The 25,049-nt window shown below is 39.5% G+C and overlaps 1 long non-coding RNA gene across 3 annotated transcripts; it reads left to right on the top strand.

Annotated features, from left to right (window-relative positions):
* Positions 1-14,039: 14,039 nt before the first annotated feature.
* Positions 14,040-24,744, top strand: Orly (oppositely-transcribed, rearranged locus on the Y). 3 transcript variants are annotated; one of them, NR_164355.1, is made up of 6 exons: positions 14,040-14,175; positions 16,045-16,174; positions 16,659-16,876; positions 17,572-17,755; positions 23,433-23,566; positions 23,861-24,744. It is a non-coding gene; the product is annotated as an oppositely-transcribed, rearranged locus on the Y (long non-coding RNA). The 3 variants fall into 3 exon arrangements; NR_164356.1 differs by lacking the exons at positions 23,433-23,566; positions 23,861-24,744 and adding an exon at positions 18,271-18,763; NR_164357.1 differs by lacking the exons at positions 16,659-16,876; positions 23,433-23,566; positions 23,861-24,744 and adding an exon at positions 18,271-18,763.
* The last annotated feature ends 305 nt before the right edge of the window (positions 24,745-25,049 follow it).

Below are 25,049 nucleotides of genomic sequence, written 5' to 3'. Positions count from 1 at the left end.
CATAACAATATTTTTCAGTACCACAGAGCAAATGTTACAGGTTCTTAGCTTTTAAACTCTCAGTAAACACCAAAGTCTCAATTTTGGACTTCAGTGCAGCCTCTTCTCTAAAAGCTAGTCAGAGGATGCTTAGTCCTGTGAGCCCAATCCTTTCTTTTTATTCCAAGCATGGAGGGAAGCTGGCATTCCCTGTAAGGGTTTTGCAATTAGAGATTCTGGTGTCAGCAGATCTTACTTGTCACCCTATTGAGTTTGCTCATCTGTAATAGCAAGTGAAAGAGTGGTAATCAGTACCATGATGGCTCAAAAGAAGTCTAGAACACCACTGCATTCTGCCCCCTTGTGGGTGCCATCCCTGTCACATTTTGAAGAGAAACAGTGCTCCTTCCAGGAAGCTGCTGGGAATTGAACTGCACTCCTCTGCATGCTGTCAGACCCAGCCTCCAGGTCTGGACTGACTCTCCTTAAGGATAGTCACTTACCCTCCTGGCCCCAGTCCCTAATTCTCTCTCAGTTCTCCACAAAACAGGAGACTCTCTTTATTTTTTGTGCCAAATGATGCCAGCTTCATTTCAAATATCCTGATAAACTAAACTGGTTGGGTCTTAAAATAATTTCTTTCTCTCAAACACCTATTTATCAGGAAAACTGTCAGTGAGAATGGCTGAGACATCTAGTCTGGGCGAGTTTCCCATGATTAAGGGCAGGGAATATGAAGATAAGGCCAACTTATTAATATACTTCCAAAGTCTAGTTTTAATTGGCATCTCTAATGCTGTGCAGAAGAAATGTGAGATTGTGAGGTGACTTCACAGATTAATATAAGAGGTGAGTCTAGAAAATCAGGGGCTGTCTATTGAGAACAGCACTGGACCATGGCCCTCCTTTGAGGATTTACACTTTAAAGCTGAGATAAACTGTAAAAAAATTATGTCTTTCTGAAATTTATGCCATGGAACGTCCACATAATATCTTAGTTCATTTGTGTGATGTTTTTATACATGGCTGTAAATGCTTTTATGTTAACCTGTGTGTGCTAGTAAGTGTTTGCCTTCTTAACATGAAGCTAAAGTCACCTGGGAAGAGGGAACCTCAAATTGGATCTGTCTACATTAGATGAGGCTATAGCCATGTTTATTTGTTTTCTTAGAAATTTTTCTTTAAATTTTCCATCTTATGTGACCTGAAAGTATCCATCTCCCTGTTTATCCTCCTACCATCGAACTCAGAGACACAGTGAAACTAACAGAAGTTATGGGCCAAATGAATTTAACAGATACCTATAGAACATCACCCAAAAACAAGAACACACATAATATGCACTCATTCTTAAGTGTATATTAGGCAAAAAAACCATGGAATACCCATGATACAATTCATTGATACTATCCATTATCTCTACCTATGGTCAGGATTATTTTTCTGATTTTTCTTTGTATAGATTCCTGATTCTTGAAGGAGAGAGCTCGATAATGGCATCCTCTTTAATCTTTAATTCTCTGAGTCTCTCACTCTCTGTGCATTGTCCAGTTGTGTCTTTCTGTGATTATTACCAGTTTTGTAGGAAACTCACCTCTGATGAAGGCTGAGGCATATATACTAACATATGGGTGGAGCCATTAGGATTCATGAGAAGTCATTTTACTGCTGTGGTTATTTAACAAAATTTATGATGGCAGATTTTCACTTAGTGTTTTATGACCTTTCTAGTCTCAGATCTTGGCCTGATATTTCCCTCCACATTTAACCCTCCTATTTTAGTGTCTTCTTCATTCCTTTATACCACTATATTCTACTTCCCCTTCCTTGGAAGAGCTCCTCCTTCTTTATGGTTCCTTACTAGATAGCTCATCTCTGTTACCCTAAATGAAAAACAAACATATATAAACCTTACAAGCTAACTCCATACATAGGTGAAAACATTCCATTTGTGTCGTTCTGGGTCTGATTTGACTGTTGGATATTTTCCCTTTTTTTGTTTTTTTGTTTTTTTTTTTTTTTGTTTTTGTTTTTTTTTGATACTTCAATCCTTCTTTTTTAAAAAATATTTTTATTACGTATTTTCCTCAATTACATTTCCAATGCTACACCAAAAGTTCCCCATACCCTCCTCCCCAGTTCCCTACCCACCAATTCCCATTTATTTTTTGGCTCTGGCGTTGCCCTGTACTGGGGCATATAAAGTTTGGTTGTCCAATGGGCCTCTCTTTCAGTGATGGCTGACTAGGTCACCTTTTGATACAAATGTAGCTAGAGTCCAGAGCTCCGTGGTACTGATAAGTTAATAATGTGGTTCCATCTGTAGGGTTGCAGATTCCTTTAGCTTCTTGTGTACTTTCTCTAGTCCTCCATTGGGAGCCCTGTGATCCATATAATAGCTGACTGTGAGTATCCACGTCTGTGTTTGCTAGGCCTTGGCATAGTCTCACATGAGACAGCTGATTAACAGTTGATGGGAGAGGATCCAGTACTCAGTGAGTGGTGCTATCTCTGCAAAGATGGTGATAAAATATATAAGAAAGCAACCTGAGGGTAGTGTTTGAAAAATGAGTCAGTGTTTAAGAGAACTGGCTGCTCTCTTAGAAGGTCAGGATTTGAATCACAGAACTCAGGTGGCAGCTCACAGCCTCATGAAGCTCCAATATCAAGGGACCAAGCTCCCTCTTATGGACTCTGTGAACCCTGGACAAAAAAGGCCCACAGACATTCACGCAAACAAAACATTTTTATATATACATATATGTTATTAAAATAAAAGTTAAAAGGCATTTTTAAATTTTGTAAGTAGAAAAGCTGAGAAAACTGTGTTGAGAAACAAGCCAATAAGCAGCCTTGCTCCATGTACCCTGCCTATAATCCTACATGGGTTCCTGCCCTGATTTCACTCAGTGATGGAGTGTGATGTGGAAGAATAACACAAACTAATCTTTTTCAAAAGAGAAGGGAGGAGAGGGGGATTGGAATGGGGATTTGTTGATGGGAAACTGTGAAGGAAGTTATCATTTAAATTGTAAATAGATAACTAAATTAATGATGAAAAAAATAAGTCCTGTCAAGAACTCCAATGTGACAGTGTGAAACTGCTAATCTACAACCTGCTAAACTCACATGTGCGGGGTGTGGGCATGCAAGTGTTCTGTCTGAGCCTGCAGGCCACTTAAATCCTCAAAAACCCTGTGGAGTTCAACCCTGACTTCCTGGCACAGATGATCCCCAAAGTGTATTGGGAAGTGCTTGTGCAGGTAGCAGACACCTCAATCTTGGCCCAGGTACACAAATAGCCAACTAGCTGCTATAAACAGGACAAGATACTTTTGAGGAAGATGTACCCACGTGTGGCTTGAGATTGATGTACTGGATGGTACTCTGCAATGGTCAGAATCCAGTGTTCTTTTCCCCATCATCCACAGGATCACCAATATGCTGTAGAATGATGAGGAGACAGAGAGGTAACCTTGCTAGCCACCACAATGCGATGTGGGAATGGGTATCCAGTTGGAGGAAGACCCTCATGAAACAGTGGGGAGGGGATGGGATAGAGGGTTTCTGGAAGGGTGGGAAACTGAAAACGGACATCATTTGAAATGTATATAAAGAAAATATACAATTAAAAAAAGACCAACCAAAGAGTACATAGGGTGGGGCCCATGGCTGCAGCTTCATATGTAGCAGAGAATGGCCTATTTGGACACCAGTGAGAGGTGAAGCTCCTGTTCAAGAGAAGGCTCTATACCCCAGTGTAAGGGAATGTCAGGACTAGGAAGTAGGAGTGGGTATTTTGTTGATTACTGAGAGGAGGGATGGCATAGTGGGTTTTCAGAGGGGAAACCAGGGAAGGGGATAAGATTTGAAATGAAAATAAAGAAAATGCCTCATAAAATAAAATAAAATAAAATAAAATAGATTGAAAACAACCACCTAGACACAATAAGTTAATAGCAGAATAATAAATAAGACAGTGTAGTGGTGCATACCTTTTATCCCTGCTCTTGGTAGGCAGAGGCAGGGGCAGGCAAATTTATGAGTTCAAGGCCAGCCTGATCTCCAGATTGAATTCCATGACAACCAAGGCTAAACAGAGAATCCCTGCCTCGAAAAAACAAAAAACAATAAACAAATAAAGAGAAAATGAATGACACACAGGCATACAGAAGAGGACTGGTCCCAAAGACAGCTCTGTCCTAAATATACAAGAGCACATTGCTTCACAAAATGAATTCTGAACATGCTCTCACATAGTGCATTTGAATATACTTTTTAGGTTAACCCCATATGATCACAAGAAACAAAAGGTAACAAGAAGATCAGAGTCAGAAGTATATCTCAGACTCATGTCAAAGACAGTCTGGGAGGCACACCATGCTTCGGTTTTCAAAGTTCAATAGAGTGGTTCTCCACCTTTTTATTACTGCGGTTCCTTCATATATATACTTCCTTATGCTGTGTGGTGCCCCAACCGTAAAACTATTTTTTGCTGCTTCATAACTGAAATGTCCTACTGATATGAATTGTAACATACATTTCTGACATACAGATAGTCTTAGACAACTCCTGTGAAATTTGTCACAAGGACTAGCAACCTACAGGTTGCCAACCACAGTGCCAGCAACTAGGAAAACTAGCCAGCCCCTTGATTTTTACAATGTTGCCTTCCGTAACTGTGGTAGAATAGATGTGCTCTATTTTAGTGGTCTAAGCATGTTAGGATCTGTAACACTACCTGGAAACACACATACCAAATTGGATGAGGGAGTCTATTTTTTCTGTCCTGGACCTTGCAGGTTTGAGTCAGCTCTAACCAAATAGAAGAGAAAGGATACTGGATGAATTCCTACTCAAAGTCTTTGGAGACAACAGGGATTTTATTGGGTTCTCATGGAGAATGGGAGAGTGTTTGTGCTCCATTAAAAAGGTACTCACATTCACTATTTTGATGCCTTTCTTTCTATTTGAGTGTGCTTTGTACTTTTGTCTGCTATGTGTTGTGTTCTGTGTTCTTTCATACTAACTCTAGGGTTCTTCCAATACTTGGAAAATGAAAGTCAGTTTGAAAACCTTTCATATTTGTTCTCTGTATAGAAACTCTCTCTCTCTCTCTCTCTCTCTCTCTCTCTCTCTCTCTCTCTCTCTCTCTCTCTCTCTCTCTCTCTCTCTCTCTCTCTTTGAGTTTTCAAGACAGTGTTTCTCTGTGTAGCCATGTTGTTCTGGAAATCACCCTGTAGACCAGGTTGGCCTCGAACTTAGAAATTCACCTGTCTCTGCTTTTCGAGTGCTGGGGTTAAAGGTGTTTGCCACCACCACTTGGAAATATGATTCTTTTAAAAAATTAGATTATGAGTCCTTTGTACCAAAAATAAGATCAAAATTTCAAGGAAGGTACTTTTAATTGAAAATGCATCTTTCTGATAAAAAAAAATGGGGTATTCCATGGAGATACAGAAGGTTGAAAATGACCCAAAAGGTATTGTTCTTCAACTAATTCCTTATCAGCTTGTAATTTTCTGAGGATATTGGCCACTGAGGCTTGAAGTATCAAAAACCCATCAGGCTATCTCTCTCTCATTCTTTCTCTCTCTTTCTCATTCTTTCACTCTCTCTCATTTTTTCTCTCTGCTCATTCTCTCTCTCTTTCTCTCTCTCTTTCTCTCTCTTTCTCTCTCTCTCTCTCTCTCTCTCTCTCTCTCTCTCTCTCTCTCTCTCTCTCTCTCTCTCTCTCTCTCTCTCTCGTTTTAAGCCATTCATCCAGTGGTTGGCATCTAATGTTAATCCATTTCTTGTCTATTTCACACAGTGAGGCAATCAATATTGATGATATGACTGTGAAATGGTCCTTCTTACTTATTTTTTTCTTTTGCTTTTTTGAGACAGGCATGCCATGGACTCATTCATAACAGTTTTTCTCTCTAGAATAAGTTTGCATGCTTTAGCACTTGATAATAATCTCGATTGTTGATTTATTTTAATATCTGTGAGTTTCTGCAGTAACTGATTCTATTAGTTAGTGATTAGTTGCTGTGAAAAGACATCATGACCAAGGCCACTCATAAGAGACTCATTTCATTAGGGCTTTTCTACATTTCATTACACGTTCAGAGGTTCACTCCATGATCATCAAGGCAGAAAATATGGCACTGTCTAGGCAGACATGGTGGTGGAGAGGAAGTTTCGATTATGCACCTTCATCCAAATGCTTCGAGGAAAAACTATGTATTTTGCAAACAGGGAGGGTCTCTTCCACACTGGTAGAGCTTTAAAGCCCCAGAGTGATATGCTTCCTCCAGCAAGGCCAGACCTACTACTACAAAGCCACACATCCTCATAGGCCAACTATATTTAGAATGCCACACTGGTTTCATAGCAACTTGACAAGATCTAGAGTCTTCAAAGAGAAGGAGACTCAGTTGAGAAGATGCCTCCATAAGATCCAGCTGTTAGGAATTTTCTTAATTGAAGGGAGAGCACCCACTCCATTGTGGGTGTTGACATCCTTGTGGTGGTAGTCCTGGGTTCTTTAAGAAAGCAAGCTAAGCAAGATTAGAGGAGCAAGACAATAAGCATCACCAATCCATAGCCTATGAATGAGCCTCTGATTCCAGGATCCTGTGTTGTTTCAGTTTCTGTCCCAACTTATTTGGTGATAAACAGCAATGTGGAAGTATAAGCTGAATAAAACCTTTGCTATGGAATTTGCTCTTTGGACATGGTGAATCCTTACAACAATAAAAAACAGTAAGGTATTCTTAGGGAAAAAATGTCTAACAGTGCCAATGTCACTTGTCTTATAACCACAAATAATAATGTGTAGACATTTTATTTTTACTTAGAGATAAGGTATACTCATGTACCTACCTGAGATGTAATTGTTCTAGTTTTCTTCTTTCTCACCATGTAGAATACTACAATAAAAAATAACTTGGAAATAAAAAGAATACAGATTGTCACTGAGGAAGACAAAACAGAAAGTTGAGTCAGTAACAGCAAACACTGCTTATTGGCTTGCCACTGTCTTAGCCACTGTTCTATTGCTATGAAGAGACACATTTGGTGACGGCAACTATTAGAAAACAAGGCATTCTTTGTGTAGAGAAAGGCCATTGACTTGTTTGAGTTAATTTTATATCCAGCTACTTCACCGAAACTGTTTATCAGGTTTTGGTGTTCTCTGGTGGAATTTTTAGGGTCACTTATATATACTATCATATCATCTGCAAAAAGTGATATTTTTACTTCCTCTTTTCCAATTTATATCCACTTGATCTCCTTTTGTTGTCAAATTGCTCTGGCTCATTCTTCAAGTACTATATAATAAACAGGATGAGAAAGAAATTAGGGAAACAACACCCTTCTCAATACTCACAAATAATAAAAAATATCTCGGCGTGACTCTAACTAAAGAAGTGAAAGATCTGTGTGATAAAAACTTCAAGTCTCTGAAGAAAGAAATTAAAGAAGATCTCAGAAGATGGAAAGATCTCCCATGCTCATGGATTGGCAGGATCAACATTGTAAAAATGGCTATCTTGCCAAAAGCAATCTACAGTTTCAATGCAATCCCCATCAAAATTCCAACTCAATTCTTCAACGAATTAGAAGGAGCAATTTGCAAATTCATCTGGAATAACAAAAAACCTAGGATAGCAAAAACTCATGTCAAGGATAAAAGAACCTCTGGTGGAATCACCATGCCTGATCTAAAGCTTTACTACAGAGCAATTGTGATAAAAACTGCATGATACTGGTATAGAGACAGACAAGTACACCAATGGAACAGAATTGTAGATCCAGAAATGAACCCACACACCTATGGTCACTTGATCTTCGACAAGAGAGCTAAAACCATCCAGTGGAAGAAAGACAGCATTTTCAACAATTGGTGCTGGCACAACTGGTTGTTATCATGTAGAAGAATGCGAATCGATCCATACATATCTCCTTGTAGTAAGGTCAAATCTAAGTGGATCAAGGAACTTCACATAAAACCAGAGACACTGAAACTTATAGAGGAGAAAGTGGGGAAAAGCCTTGAAGATATGGGCACAGGGGAAAAATTCCTGAACACAACAGCAATGGCTTGTGCTGTAAGATCGAAAATTGACAAACGGGACCTAATGAAACTCCAAATTTTCTGCAAGGCAAAAGGCACCGTCAATAAGACAAAAAGACCACCAACAGATTGGGAAAGGATCTTTACCTATCCTAAATCAGATAGGGGACTAATATCCAACATATATAAAGAACTCAAGAAGGTGGACTTCAGAAAATCAAATAACCCCATTAAAAAATGGGGCTCAGAACTGAACAAAGAATTCTCACCTGAGGAATACCGAATGGCAGAGAAGCACCTGAAAAAATGTTCAACATCTTTAATCATCAGGGAAATGCAAATCAAAACAACCCTGAGATTCCACCTCACACCAGTCAGAATGGCTAAGATCAAAAATTCAGGTGACAGCAGATGCTGGCGTGGATGTGGAGAAAGAGGAACACTCCTCCATTGTTGGTGGGATTGCAGGCTTGTACAACCACTCTGGAAATCAGTCTGGCGGTTCCTCAGAAAATTGGTCATAGTACTACCGGAGGATCCAGCAATACCTCTCCAGGGCATATATCCAGAAGATGCCCCAACTGGTAAGAAGGACACATGCTCCACTATGTTCATCGCCACCTTATTTATAATAGTCAGAAGCTGGAAAGAACTCAGATGCCCCTCAACAGAGGAATGGATACAGAAAATGTGGTACATCTACACAATGGAGTACTACTCAGCTATTAAAAAGAATGAATTTATGAAATTCCTAGCCAAATGGATGGACCTGGAGGGCATCATCCTGAGTGAGGTAACACATTCACAAAGGAATTCACACAATATGTACTCACTGATAAGTGGATATTAGCCCAAAACCTAGGATAACCAAGATATAAGATACAATTTCCTAAACACATGAAACTCAAGAAAAATGAAGACTGAAGTGTGGACACTATTCCTCTCCTTAGAAGTGGGAACAAAACTCCCATGGAAGGAGTTACAAAGTTTGGAGCTGAGATGAAAGGATGGACCATGTAGAGACTGCAATATCCAGGGATTCACCCCATAATCAGCATCCAAAAGCTGACACCATTGCATACACTAGCAAGATTTTATCGAAAGGACCCAGATGTAGCTGTCTCTTGTGAGACTATGCGGGGCCTAGCAAACACAGATGTGGATGCTCACAGTCAGCTAATGGATGGATCACAGAGCTCCCAATGGAGGAGTTAGATAAAGTACCCAGGGAGCTAAAGGGATCTGCAACCCTATAGGTGGAACAACATTATGAACTAACCAGTACCCCCGAGCTCTTGACTCTAGCTGCATATGTATCAAAAGATGGCTTAGTCAGCCATCACTGGAAAGAGAGGCCCATTGGACACGCAAACTTTATATGCCCCAGTACAGGGGAATGCCAGGGCCAAAAAGGGGGAGTGGGTGGTTAGGGGAGTAGGGGTGGGTGGGTATGGGGGACTTTTGGTATAGCATTTGAAATGTAAATGAGCTAAATACCTAATAAAAAATGGGAAAAAAAAAAAGAAAAAGAAGAAAACACGGCATTTAACTGGAGGCTTGCTTACATTTTCAGAAGATTGTACAATCATCACGAGAGGGACCCCATCACTGGAGCAATAGAGAACTATTGATCCTTAGGCAAAGAGATAGATTCTGCCATTGCATTGGCTTCTTGAAAACTCAAACCCATCCTTGTTGATACGCCCACTTTCTCCAATGAAGCCACACCTTCTCTTATTCCTTCTAAATTTAAACTCACTGCCACTTCCTGGTGACTAAATATTCATATATATGTGTCTATAGGTGACTTTATTATTCAAACCACCACTTTTCCCATGGCTCTTTCAGCTATTTTTTTTAAAATACAGCCTAAAAGGCTCCCATTTACTAAGGACTACTGATGAGCTTAGCCACAGTGATGGGCCCTCCCACATCAATCATTAGCGAAGAGAATATCCCATAGACTTACCTAATGAACAAGTAAGTGAATAGAGACTGATTTTTATCTCCCTTCCATTTTCCCCTCATTTTCTGCTACTTCATATGATATTGCAATCTATTAAAATACAGTAGTGAATACAGTGGAAAAAACAGTGTGGGAAGAATCAAAGTTCTTTATTACAAAGACAACAGATACACTGGCAGAATCTTCCAGGTACAACTATTTGGTAACTTTCGGTCTAATGTTAGCATGATTCTTCTAGAAAAAAGCTTAAAGAATTAAGGCATGGTTACAATGGACCAGAAAAGTCAGTATCACTAGTGAGACACACTCATGTAAATAATTTTCATCACTGTTCCGATATGCCTAGCAACAAGGAAAACAGGTCCATAGTCACAAGAGTATGAAAGGGGCATGAAGCAGAACAGTTGTCCAACTTATTATTACCCAGTAAGCATCAACACAGGAAGTGACCAAAGACAATAAATAACTTCCAAGACATGTTCCCAATATCCAAGTTCCTTTACAAGTGTCTCACCCCTTCAATGCACACCCATCAATCAATTAACTCATTGATTAAAGCCCTCAGGGTCCAATCACTTTTCAGATTGTGTATAGTGTTCTATCTTTGAACATTGTATTTGGGGCCAAAACCTTCATCAAAGAACCACGACTGACATTGCAAACCCATTTCACCACACAATTCTTTATGTTACAAAAAGTGATAGGATCTATCTGTCTCTTTGAGGATATGTCTGTATAGCAGTTACAAAAGCAAAACGTCCAGGCCAACAGAATCATCACCTCCATGAGGTATTTTAAAATATGAGTTCAAGAAGAAGGAAAGTGCAATGAAAGTTAAGGTTCTTGATCCCACATCCCTCTATTTTAAAGCCATAGGGTGGACCCAGAAGTTTAGGTCATAAGTGTAAATTTCACCTATACTACAACCAACTGTGATGATTTCTAGCCATCTCCAGTTTCAGTGTGGTATTTAGTCCCACCATCTGCATCACAGTATATTGCCTAGTGTGAAATAGTGCCAGCAGTTGATTGCAAACCCCACTATGCGTTGACTTGGATGTAAAATGAGACATCTATAATATAGACACACTTGTACACACACACATACTCACAGAAAGAGGCAAGAAGTAGAGGAGCTGAGTCTTAGGATCCCTCAATGAAGAGATAGTGGAAATCTTGTAAGGTAGAGAGGTCATTGAGAAACTGTATGTCTCTATCTGCACAAAATCAGGCCAGTCTGCCTTCCATCAATAAGTGGTAGGTTCTCACTATCAATCATCCCCATCTGAGAATGTATGGACAGTTAATGAAAGATGGAGAGTCAGTTTTCATCAAAGGTATGCCCTTTGAAGGTTATAGTTTGGCCAGGCACTACTGGTAGCTCCATGTCCAAGAGTTTATGGGCAACACAATTGATTTGAATGGGTTTTATCAAAAGGGAGAAAAGGAGACATGAAGTTGGAAGGAGGATTAAGGTGGGAATGGATCTGGTTTTGGTCCGGGAGGAGTTATTAAGAGATCTGGAAAATAAATTCCATCAAAATACATTGTATGAATTTCTCAAGGAATTAATGAATGTAGTTCTTAATATATAATGTCTGTACTGAACATATACAGACGACTTATATTTCCATTTCCTAAATAACAAACCCTTGTGTAGCAGTTTCATTATATTAAGGGCAAAAGTAATCCAGAGATTATTTAAAATAAAGAAGGATCAGAGGTTATGGCCCAGGGGCAAATTCATGCCTGTGTTTATTTACTTACAACACCAGTGCTTAGGATTTTGGGAGCGGCAGAGACAGGAAGATGACTGTAGCTTCCTGAAAGCCAGCCTCAACATTAGCTCAGCAAGAAACCCTGTAGAAAGGGGATAAATTAGGGAGTGAAGGAGCAAATCACACTATACCCTTCGCTACCTTTGAACTTACCTGTACAGATCTGTGTGCAGACACACATGAATATAAATAAAATATACAAGAGCTTATCTTTCATAGCTTATAAGCAGTGTTCTGTTATCTTAGCCTAGAATCCTGAGGACTTTATATCATTAGAGTTCCTGAAGCAAACTCCCCAGATATAGCGATGGGTATATCTTGTACTATGCAAAGAGACCTCAGTTAAATGTATGTCAGTGACTCCAAAACAGCTTTTCTTCTCTACCTTTCTTTATATGGCACAGAACGACCTGTAAATAATTAAAATATGAAAACAAAGCTTTTTCATGAATTTAGGCTTGTGTTAAAATAATATTTATAACATTTTACTAAATGGAAGGGAAATCTTCAGCTCCCAGGAACAATCCTGTAGGCTTCTGTTTTGTCCCATTATGAACAAAATTAATTGCACATTGACAATTCCCACAGTTTTAACTAAATCAGGATGAAGGGATATGTTTCCATACAAATAAGTAATGCCAATCTGATTAATCAAGTAGAAATGTGGCAGGGTTAGGATGCCTTTGGCTGATGTGACAATGATGACTGATTAGTCTCTTGTTATGCAAATAACCCTAACCTCTAAGAAAAGAAAAGTAATGATATAGAATATTCCAAGAAGTGGCATGGACAATTATTACTTGATTTCAATTTCTTTTACATACTTTATTAGTTTGAATAATTGTGGCTCACAGAAGATCAAATATTCAAAGGAGTTAGTTTTCTAGGTGGTGGGATGTTTAGAAAGAATTAGGATTTGTGTTTTCATTAAAAGTGATTTGGCACTGGGCTTGAAATATCAAACACCCTTTGGCATATCAAAAACTCTCTCTCATTCTTTCTTTCTCTCTCTCTCTCTCTCTCTCTCTCTCTGTCACTCTCTCTCTCTCTCATGTTTTAAGCCATCCATCCAGTGGTTGACATCTAGTACTAATCCATCGCATGTTTATTGCACACAGTAAGGCAATCAACATTTATGATATGGATGTGAAATGGTCCTTCTTGCATTTTTTTTTTTTTTAGTTAACTCAACCTGGGAATATAGAACCGCAGATAAAGAACTGCCTCCATCACATTGGTCAGTTGCCACACCTGTAAGGAATGATCTTTTTTGGATGGCTGATGTTGAAGGGTCTAGCCCACTATGGGTAATGTCAACATCTATGAAAAAAATATACAAGGTGTGGTGGTTATCGTGTAAGGGCCTGAAATTAATTTTTCTGGAAGAACTAAAGATCTATATGGCATGAAAAATTAAAGTGCCTGATAATTTGTAAGTAAATTCCATACTTACCAGCATTCAATATTTTGTCTACCCATATTTCAAAAGTAAAATTATCAAATCTATTTCACCCTGTTTTACTGCATTTAATCTATTAAATTACTTGTAACCAGAAATACTAATAAATTTTAAAGGCCTTTAAAACATGACTGGTTGATATTGTGTTTAACTTCATCACAACTTTGTAAGCAGGAACAAGAGCTAGATTGCCTTCTCATTTTCCAAAGAATCCATGATTCACGGTTGCAAATAGCTTCAATACAAGGTACTTAACCCTGTAAAATTCCTGCTTTGTTTGAATAAAATATTTATTGCTCTAACTTTGGGTTTTCATAAACAGAATTTTGATGTGCTATCCAATGTGCTGCCTCAAAGAGTCTGGCACAATTTCTGACACTAAGAACAGTTTAAAGATAACCAGGGAAAGGTTGGAACAGGGAAAATAACCACCAAGGATGTTGGTGAGTCAGAAACTGAAGGCTTTCACAGGAGGAAAATAAAAACAAAAACAAAACAAACAATCAACAAATGAATAAACAGAAACCCAACCACCAAAATGATAAAAACAATACAGGAGTGAATTACTTGGGCAGAATGTGACTAAGTCATCAGGACATTTCAGTAGGGATTATATTTTGTATTTCGAGAAGGCCATATGAAAAGGTAAAGCCTAGATGGTTAATGTCTCTGGTGTAATTAGGGAAGGAACCAGCATGAGTGGGGTTCTATGATGCAAGCTGAACTAGGTGATGTCACAGAGCACTGGCCATAGATTGCACATCTATTCCACTTGGAGGCACTAGAATCCCTAGAAGGTGTGTCCACTATTTTCCCAGTGGTGTATGAAAGGCAGGCCAGCTCCTGAACCCCAACGTTGTTCCTCAAGTTTTTTTTGCCTGGTCTGTATCAAAAGACAGAATCTTGATGACTAAGACATTTTCTTTGGGTAAGTACATTTATGAAGTGAATGGGACCCTCATAGCTATAGAAAGCTGAAAGTTTTCCCTCCCACACTGAGTAACTGTACATTCTAAATTCTCCCATGTTTGGGGCCAGGGGCATGGTTGATATAGTTTAGTTGATCTCCTGAATTTATTATCCTTGCTAACAATATCTCCTTCACAATTCCATTAAAATGTCAAAGCTCTTCTTTGTCCGTATGTATTTTAGAAAATGTTAGTTCTAAATGGCTGATATTGCCTGGACTTGTTGAGGCCAGAGTTGCAGTGGCAAATAATCACCAAATAATCCTGAGGCTGGGTCAGGTGACATAATACAGAAGGCCAGTGGTGTGCTGTGTCCCTGGGATATTTGTGAATATTGCCACCTAATTCAGAGCTTGCAGGTACAAGAGAGGGTAGGTGACAACTCTGACTCATTTTCTTTATTCTTTAATCCTTGATCATTTTGTAAAAGGCATACCAACTTCCACATTGACATAGACATGCAAGGAGATGTTCCTCAGCAGAGGCAAATTAGCTCAGGGCTGAAGACATATTCATCTGAGTATGTTATTCTGAGCTCTTGAGAATTACTTGTTAATTTCCCTTCGATAATTTCCTTGTTTCCCTTATTTATTTATTTATTTATTTATTTATTTATTTATTTATTTATTTATTTATTTTTTTATTTTTTGTTTTGTTTGTTCATTTTTTCTTTGGATGGGTGATTAATTTTAATTTGAGTGTGTTTTTGTGTAGCTTTGGCTGTTAGGAAAATCACTCTGTAGAATAGACTAGCCTTTATCTCACTAAGGTTTGCCTCCCTCTGCCTCTTGAGTACTAGGATTTAAGACTTGGGTCACTAACACCTCCTATTAACTTCTGATTTGATTGTTTGTTTTGTTTTTTGTTTGTTTTTCATTTTTGTTTTTTTTGTTTTGTTTTGTTTGTTTGTTTGTTTGTTTTTTGTTGTTGTTTTTTTGTTTAAGTTGTTAATGTTGTTGCTGATTTGGAGACATGGTTCCTTTGTCTACCACTGGCTGCCCTGGAACTCACTTTGTAGACCAGGCTGGTCTCTAAGTCAGAAATCTGCCTTATCCTGCCTTCTGAATGCTGAGTTTAAATGCTTGTGCCACCATAGCTGGATTATGAACTTCTTATTTGGATCAAATTAAGTTTAGAAGCCCAAACATGTTTAGCATAGCCTTCTTGACCTACTCAAAAATTCCATTAGAGAAGAGCATTTCTCCAGCATTCTCTCCCATCCTACACTCATTGCCTTTCAGTAACTCATATATAGCAACAGCATTGTGTCTGGTGTAAACAGGCAATACCCTCAATCCAAGGCAATGGGCAAGTATGATATTTGAACACAGAATGATACCCACAAGACATCTGCCCAGGGTTGGTGTGGTCTACCACACCAGGGCTACAGCCATGTAGAAGACAATACCTCTGAAGAGTCTTAGCATGACATCCCTCATGAAGAAGAAGAGGAGGATGTCTTCTTCCAACGTCTTGAGGAATATTGTTGGCTGCAGAATTTCTCAAGGTTGGAAGGAAGGTAATGAGCCTGTCACTCAATGGAAGACCATAGTTCTAGGTCAACTGCCAACAAACCCTTCTCTTTATTTGGTGAAGTATGATGGAAATGACAGCGTCTATGGACAGGTGCTCTACAATGATGACAGGATTTTAAACCTTAAGGTTTTGCCTCCCAAAGTAAGATTTCCTCAGGTAAGGGATGCCCACCTCGCCAGAGCCCTGGTTGGCAGAGCGGTACAACACAAATTTAAGGGTAAAGATGGCTCTGAGGACAACTGGAGGAGGGTTATGCTAGCCCAGGTGCCAATCATGAAGGATTTGTTTTACAGTACTACAAGAAGAATCCAGCTCTCTACTTCTATCAGCTCCTGGATGACTACAAGAAAGGGAACCTCCACATCATTCCAGACACTCCTCTGGCTGAGGAAAGATCAGGAGATGACAGTGATGTGTTGATAGGTAACTGGGTGCAGTACACCAGAAAAGGTGGTTCCAAATAGTTCAGAAAGGTTGTTTACCAAATTCTAGCCAATCCTTCACATTCAATTTCACATTTGCAAAGTGTCACAGAAATGCTGCTTATGACCAGAGTGCTTAAACTTCCTTATTCTCATGAAGTTTGTCACATTACCTCCTTGATGAAGGGCACAACCATCCTACTTCTGTGCAAAATTGCCCAAGCTCCTCCCCTATCTTACTTTAGGAAGATTTAGACATTCACAACAGAGAGTACTCCAACCTGTGTTGAGCACAGTGTGTTTGAGGAAATCCCCCAGATTCACCATCTTCCCAGTGTATGTCCTACCTATAACTTCTAATTTCCATGGTCTGGGAAGCACTGTTCTGATCTAAGAGATTTCTGAACACTCTGGACTGAAATCCCAAACAGAAGAGTATCAAGGTAAGGGTAAATCAGATTACTATCTTTGTTTTGTTACCTTAGACAGAGACATCATGGCCTCCATGCAGAGGAATGTGTGGATGGACATATATTTAAGGAAGACACTAAACCAGAAAATACCACATTACACCCTCTTAAAAGACTTCTAAGATTGTTGTCATGCCTACCACAGACATTCAGATGATGTGTATTCTTGATTGTGATTTCATGTTTGGAGCTGATGAAGGAGAAAGTACCTGGAATGTCCTAGAATTCTCAAGGTATCAATCAGTGTTCAATTTCTGCTCAATAGTGCTGCAGACATAGGAATAACAGGATAAAACTATTCTATACAATCCTATGAAGCTCCTATCACCATCCTCCTATTTTAGAGAATCTTAGATCTATCACTAATCCTGAGACAGGCAGAAACAATTCTTCTCCTGCACATAGGAGTACTGCATATGTCTCCCCTTACCCAAAGTATTCAACTTACTGTCTTTTACTGAATTGGCTTTTAGACTATACCTGAAATATTCCACTTTTCACCAAAGGATCTACCAGCCCTCCCTGTTCTAATAGAGAGCTACAGTCCACCACTATCCAAAGGGTTCTCAGACATTCTAAATATGCCCCTGTGGGAGTAAACTTACTAAGTCTATTTAATTGGGCCTCAGATCCTTCTGCTTTGACCAAAAGGATTTCAATCTGCTGACTCTGAGTTACCAGGGGCCTCAGATCTCATTTTCCCCAAGTGGTCATCAGATGTCCCTTTCTGACCAATAATGACCTTTCAACGTTCTCCTCTGATGCAGACACTTAGACACCCCCCCTCCAATTTTAACTCCCAAATGGACCTCCAGACCACCCAAGCTTAAATTACCTGAGCCGAACATTAAGAAGTACAGCCCAGAACAAAAGCTCATTTCCTCAAGGCAGAAACTAAAATGATGTTCTCCTCACCATTCATACCTAGACCCAGGAGATGAACATATGCCTGAGAAGAAGAACTAGTGTGGAACTGTCAGCCAGGTTTTTGATGAGTGCTCAGACTGCTTCCTGATCCAGCACCACATTTACTATAGTGGACAGATGCTCTAGTCTCTGATGAGGAGTTGCTAGCTGTTAGGAAGAACCTGGAATGGGCTCCACTGCATGAGGTAGGCTGTGTCTTTGATCTCACGTCAAGGAAAGAACATGCAAATTTGAACTCTACCCAACCAAACATACTAGTTTACCTGTACAAAGGGGATTTAGATTTCCAATTTCTCACAAAGATACCCCTCTTACCATTGAGTTCCTATCTATTTTTCATGGCTCATAGGGTCTCATTTCTTCCCAATGTCCATTACTGGCTCACTTCTGACCACTAGCCATACATCTCTGATTAGTGTTGGGGGTGTTCTCGGTATGACACTAAGGCCAACAATAGTGCCTACATGCCATTTCTGAATAATTGGATCTTAAATTCCACCATTGTCCAAGTGTACTTCTGAAAGACTTTTCTCATTACATGGGGTCTCTACAGTAGCATCTTTGTTCATCAGGCCTCTAGTTGTACCTTCTGGCCTAAGCAGATCTTATACTTCACTTAAAGAGATGCCAAATTTACACAATGTAGACAAAGATGCATTGAGCATTCTCATACTCATTAATATAACATTCCTCCCCTCAGGTTTGAAGTCTCCAGAGCAGCAAAGAGAGTGGGGAGTAGAACTCATCATCTTTAGGTCACTCAGCATCGATGGGTTGTTTGCAACCTTAGTATACAGACATGGATGGTTGAACACAAACCTGTCAGGCTGATAAAGAACTAGACATCTACTAACGTCCTTGGAACCATGTTCAGATTGCTGCACATCCTCCTGAAGATGCCACAGATGACATGGTTCCTTGTGATTGTTGTTCTCTTCTTGTTGTTGCTGTTTTCTTTTAACTTTTGAAGAGGATACTTTATTAGTCTGTTGCTATGTTAGTCATCTCCTGGCATTAGAAACCAACATCCCACTGTTTAAATGTTTTACATTTCCTACTCTTTTTGGAAAACACAACGTATGCGCATCATTTTTTCCTATTGTTTCAAAGACATACCACTATGTAATTCAACTTTACAATTGTAAACATTTTGACCAATATTCACATGAATATAAATTTTATGTGTAAAATTCTTCCTGTGCTGTGTTATTTTTCACCAGATGACAGTTTCATTTGAGGTCATTTGAAACATCGTTCCTTACTATGTGTCTTTAAAAGATATATTTTGGAGCTGAGGGGTATGGCTGAATATCTTCAGCACAATAAACACCTTCTATAACATTACTATCTAGTGGATTATAAGTATCAGGTTGTACACAGTAGTAACTAAAATAATGGACAATTTGAGAAAGATTTTAGGGTGAAATCTCTCATAATATACAGAAAAAAAAGGAAATCCTAGATATTAATCAAATCTATGCACACCAAATGAACATTGTGGGTTTTGTGGGTTTGTTTGTATATGTCTTTGTAGTTCGAATGTCCAACCTTTATGTCTTAATTGATGATTGTAAACAGTGCTCAGAGTGTGTGCATGTGAATTAAAGGGCACCATGTCTTTAGTGTTTAGATTAATTTCACATATCTGTCTATCTGTCATCTATGTATGTATGTATGTATGTATGTATGTATGTATGAAGTAATGATTGAATGTATTTATATAGATATGTATGCAACTATTTCTCTATCATCTACCTATCTCTCTCTCTTTCTATTTCTCTCACCCTCTTTCTCTGTTTATCTCTTATGCATGAATATATGCATGCATGTAGCTAGGTAGGTGTGGTATTTTTAATGTAATTATTTCCCATCGGCCCATAGGCTGTATTAGGATGATTAACCTTGTTGGACTAGGTGTTTCCTTGTTGGAGGAAGGGTGTCACTGGAGGAGGTGGGTGGTCTCACACATGTTCAAGTTAGTTATGCACAGTAGGGCTCTGTGTGTTTGCTGTCTCTCTGTCTTTCCAAGAGTAGCTGTGATAGAGTGTTCAGTGATTCAAGGAGGGGATGTTGGTTAGATGGCATATAAAGCAGGCAAGACACCTTTACATACATGGTAGAAGAAGCAAGCTTTAAGAAGCACAAACAATCACACACACACACACACACACACACACACACACACATTTGTTGGACAGTGCAAAGCTTCAACCACTTTAAATATATACTCACATTTGGTGGATGGAACAAAGCACCAACTTTATTTTTCTCACACTGCTTATAAATCTCTGCACAATCTTTCAATTAGTATAAAATTTATACTGGTTACTTTCTATTTTCTTCTAGTGAATAATTATGAGTATGTATAAGGAAAAGAATCTTCTCACTATACTTTTATGATGAGCTATTTATAAATTATGTTTATAAATATCCAATATTATTCCCAAGAACCAACACGCATTTTTAACTAAAAAACTTGTTATAGATTAACAAGTTGTAAGCAAGTAGGGTAATTTTTATTTCAGCCAGTTTCTCTTACTGGTAGACTGAAATTTGCCGTTATACAGAAAGGATTAGTTTTTATCTATCTCAAAAATTAATCCTTCAAAAATCTTAAAAGAATCACAAAACTAAACTTTTATATAAAAACCTATCATCCCTTTCTACTTTGAATCCTCAGGGTGCACATCTGTTCATTAACCATGTTTTTCTTAAATCATATCAGGAATCAGAATGAGGAAATAGGTACAAGGAAATAATAATCATCTGAACACCAGCCTGACTTTGAAAAAAAAAAGGCATGTTTTTTGTAGTAATTCTTTTCAAGATTGTGGTTGAAGTATTAATCGCATCAGCTGCAATCCTTGAGAAAGTTCGATCTAAATAACACTGTGGGTGGCAATGATATTGCCCAGTGAGGGGCTGGAACCCCCCTTAAATTTTCATACAATCCATAGATTATGAGGAATGTGATGTGAGGGCAGCAAGTAGGGAGAAACTCTACAACAGCATGAGTGGTAACAGAGTGGTACCAGCTTTTAAGTGTTTAAGAGTGGTAAGAGCTTTTAAGTGGTTCACCTCACCAAGAATCCATCAAAGCCCTGTATTTTGGAGGTAAAATGTACATTCTGGGGAGCCCCTCTGCCATGCTTAATATTCTAATAAAATTAAAAATAATATTAATTTCTCATTTAATAGACCCTGCTTACAGTCCCTCCAAATTTTACTCCCCACGGTTCTTTTACTACCTCCCATCCTCTCCAGTTCCTCCCCCTTTCGGTCATCATTCATCAAATATTTCTCTTTCAAATATCTCTTCCTGCATTTCCTTATTCAACCCCATCTCCCTCCACCATGCCACCTGATCTTCTCCTTCTTGTCCACCTTTGTACACTAATAAATCCATTCTATTTCTCCATACCATGGGCATCCATGTATGCACCCAAGTCCTTCCTCTATACCTAACTTCACTGGATCTACAGATTGTAGACAGGCCATCACATATGTAATGTTGAATGTCTTAATGTTTCTATTGCTGTCACCAAAAACTATAACCCAAGCACAAGTTGGGGAGGGTAGGACTTATTTGCAATGTGGGTACTGTAAGGAAAAGAGACACTGAGCAAGAGACTGCCCCAAGAAAGAGACAGATACCAGACCACCTAAGTCCTTTTCTCAGAGGATGATGACTACATGATATGGGGAACAGACACCCTACGTGACACTAGGGTAACCCCAGCTGTGGAAGAGACCCTTATGGCTTCCCTTCATGATATCAGAGCAGAGTTTTTAGTCCTGACAGAGCCACTGGAGAAATTGAGGACCCAGAAATCCTTAGTATTCGGGGCTACTGGTCAGAAACCATACTCTTAGACCACTGATAAGAAAGTTAATCTATGAATAAGCCAAGTAACTCATTCCTCCCTCATCATTCCTCAAGCCCCACCACATTGTTGTGGAGAGACATACTAGCATATTTAAAATCCCAAATAAGCTGCTCTTTGGAAGGAACTTCAATCCCTTGGCAAGCCTGTCCCTATAAATTTAACTTTAAAATTAGAAGAAGAATATAGATTACATGAGTCTCAAGCCCCGTCAAGAAAAGTACTAGAATGGACCTATTTAGAGAGATATCCAACAGCCTGGGCAGAGACTGGTGGTATAATTGAGACAAAAATGGTGTCCCCCCCCATCATTGTGACATTGAAAACTGGTGAGATTCCTTTCGGGGTACAACAATACACCATGAGCAAAGAGGCCAGTGAGGGCATCAGACCTCACCTTCAAAGGCTCTTAGAACTAGGCGTGTTTGGTCCTTTGTCAGTCTTCCTGGAATACTCTGTTGCTACCAGTTAAAAAGCAAGGCTTTGCCACCTGGCACTCCCTAATAATCCCCCCTTACTAAAGAGACTGGGACTTTCTCATGGACCCAATATATGGGGAGGCCTTTAAAAAGATTAAAAAATCGTGCTTAGTGCCTCAGCCCTAGTCCTGACAGATGTGACCGAGCCATTCACTCTCTATTTAGATAAAAGAGCAGAAATAGTGAGATAGGTCCTTAACTAAGCTCTGGGGACATAGAAAAGACTTGTGGCCTACTTGTAAAAAAAAAAAAAATAGACCCAATGCCCAGTGGATGGCCGTCTTTCTTAAAAGATATCAATACTTCTCAAAGATGCTGACAAACTGACTCTAGGTCAAGGAACTATAGTAGTAGCCCCCCTCTGCCCCCATGCCTTAGAAAGCATTGTTAGGCAGCTGCCAGATTGCTGGATGACTAATGCTCACAGGACCCATTATCAGAGCCTCTTTCTGACTGAGAGAGTGTAGAGAGAGTGTAATTTGCACCCCTGCTATCCTGAATCCTTCCACCTTGCTGCCTGAAGCTGACAACTCCCTACCAGTGAAGGTGTATAGACATCCTGGCAGAAGAAACCAAAACTAAGAAAGAAGTCATTGACCAGCCATGGTCAGGTTGCCCCAATTGGTACACAGATGGTATCAGCTTTTTGATTGAAGGTAAAAGAAAAGTGGTGCCAGCAGTGGTCAACGGAAAAGAAACCATCCGTGTAAGCAGCTTTACTGAAGAAATGACAGTCCAGAGAGAAGAGCTAATCACACATACCCAAGCCTTGCAGCTGGCCATAGAAAAGAACATCAATATCTAAACAGACAGCATGTATGCCTTTGCCACATGCATGGTAGTATCTGTAGAAAAAGGATGCTACTCACTTCTACTGGGGAAGATATTAAAAATAAAAAGGAAACCTTGAGACTATTAGAAGCCATACACTTTGCAAAAAACTGGACATCATACATTGCCATTGTCACCACAAAGTCCATGAGGCCATAGTGAAGGGAAATCTGATGCCTGAACTGACTGGCCTAAAAAAAAATAAATGAATAAAATAAAGAACGTGAAGACCATTATAAACTCAAAGATGCAGGCTTTGACTATACTCCAGAAGATCAGAAATTAACAGGCAAAATACCTGATATATGTGGGTGTACTACCCGGGGAGTCTCTAGGACCAAGATGGTTGCTCTGTCCTGCCCACAATAGAAAGGTAACAATATGTCTCCAATCTAAACCACCTCATGCACTTGGAAATTGAGAAGGTCAAAGAAAATGTTGAGAGCTCAAACTGCAATGTTATAAGATTGCCAGATGTTGCCCAGGGGATTGTTAATGAATGCCAAGCATGTGCCCTCACCATTGCTGGGCACCACAAGAACACCCCCCCCAGAAGGTGGATAAGAGTTGACTGGCCATGAGCATACTGAAAAGTAGACTTTACTGAAGTTAAACCAGCCAAGTACAGTAATAAATATCTATTTGTTTTTTTGTAAACACCTTTTCAGGCTTGGTCGAAGCCTTCCCCACTAATAACAAGAACACCCATGCCATGGGAAAGAAGATATTAGAGGAAAATTTCTCAAGATTTGGCATCTCTAAGGTACTTTCATCAGACAATGGCCCCTCCTTCATTGTCCAGGTAAGCCAAGGGTTAGCCAGACAATGGGGGATTCATTGGAAGATACATTGTTCTTACAGATTCCAGACTTCAGGACAGGTAGAGTGGATGAATAGAGCATTAAAAGAAACCTTGACTAAATTGGTTTTAGAGACCTACAGAAAAGATTATGCAGCTCTTTTTCCCTTTGCCTTGTTCTGAGTATGGAACACCACAGGGAAATTTAAACTTACACCATTCAAACTCCTCAACTTGGGACGCCCCTCCCTTTAACAGAAGCAGGTGCAATGTTTGAACTTGATGTTTCTTTTTCAGAACCCCCTCTAGCTCACTTGAAGGCTCTACAATTGGTCAGAAAAGATGCCTTGGAAATGCTGAAACACAATAAAAAACAAAAACAAAAACAAAAAAACAAAAAAACATACTAACCAGGAACCATCTTCGTGCCACATAAATTTCAAACAGAAGATCCTGTCCGGGTCCGGTGCCACCATTCTGGCAAACTTGAACTCAGATCAAAAGGATGCTCCCTGGTGCTTCTGACAAGCCCTGCTGCCGCACCTCCAGCATGTAACCGCTTCTGGCCTGCCATGGCCCACTGGCCTGGCACTGCTCACACACAGTGGGCACTGCACAGGATCCCCCCTTCTTCCCTCCTCCCACTGGCAAGAGTCTCTTTCGTCTCATTCAAGGGGCTTCTGAGGTTCTCAATCTTACAAATCCTAAAGCTGTGACCTCAGGTTGGCTTTATTTGGCAGCTGGGCCAGAGGTTTAATTTTCTAACTTATAAAATTAGAACTATGTACTAGAAGGAGTGGGAAATGTGAGACCCCAACTTAGAGCATTTCTCCCTGGAAGGTGAAGCCCCTGGACATTCTCCAAGCTTGTATTCCCTGAGCTCTAAAAATACAGCCAGAAAGAAGCTCTATGTTCTCTACAGCCACCAAAAAGCATTTTGGTTTCTGAGCCTTACAGCTAGAGATTCGAAAATTGGAGTTTTGCCAAGGACATCTGGGCAGAGAAGAACATTCCTCCCGACTCTTCCCAACTCTCCAAACTCTCCTCCCAACTCATCTCAATTCCTCAGGTAGCTAATAAAAACCCTCTTCTGTCACATCTCAGAGTCATACGCCCCTGCCCTGCACAGTGGAAGGAGTTTGTCCTTAGCTAGCTGATAATAAAACCTCTTACAGTTTGCATCAGGTGTGGATTTCTCTCAAGTCATTTGGGTGCTGGCCATCTCATCTGAGGACTTTAATGGACTTGAGAGGAGGTCCATCTTCAGGGTCTTACACATGGAGACCTAAGACCAAAATTCTTCAAACTATTATGCAAAATCAAAAGAGAAGGAACACTATTGAATTTGTTCTATGAAGCCAGATTACAATTATATTCAAACCATACAAAAACTCAATGAAGAAAGGAAACTTCAGATCATTTTCCCTTATGAATATCGAAGCAAAAATACTCAATAAAATCACTGCAAACCAAATAAAAGAATACA

The sequence above is a fragment of the Mus musculus genome, chromosome Y, assembly GCF_000001635.26.
Source record: "Mus musculus strain C57BL/6J chromosome Y, GRCm38.p6 C57BL/6J".
Lineage (NCBI taxonomy): Eukaryota > Metazoa > Chordata > Mammalia > Rodentia > Muridae > Mus > Mus musculus.
The sequence above is the reverse complement of the archived record's forward strand: the minus strand, read 5'-3'. Positions and strand labels throughout refer to the sequence as shown.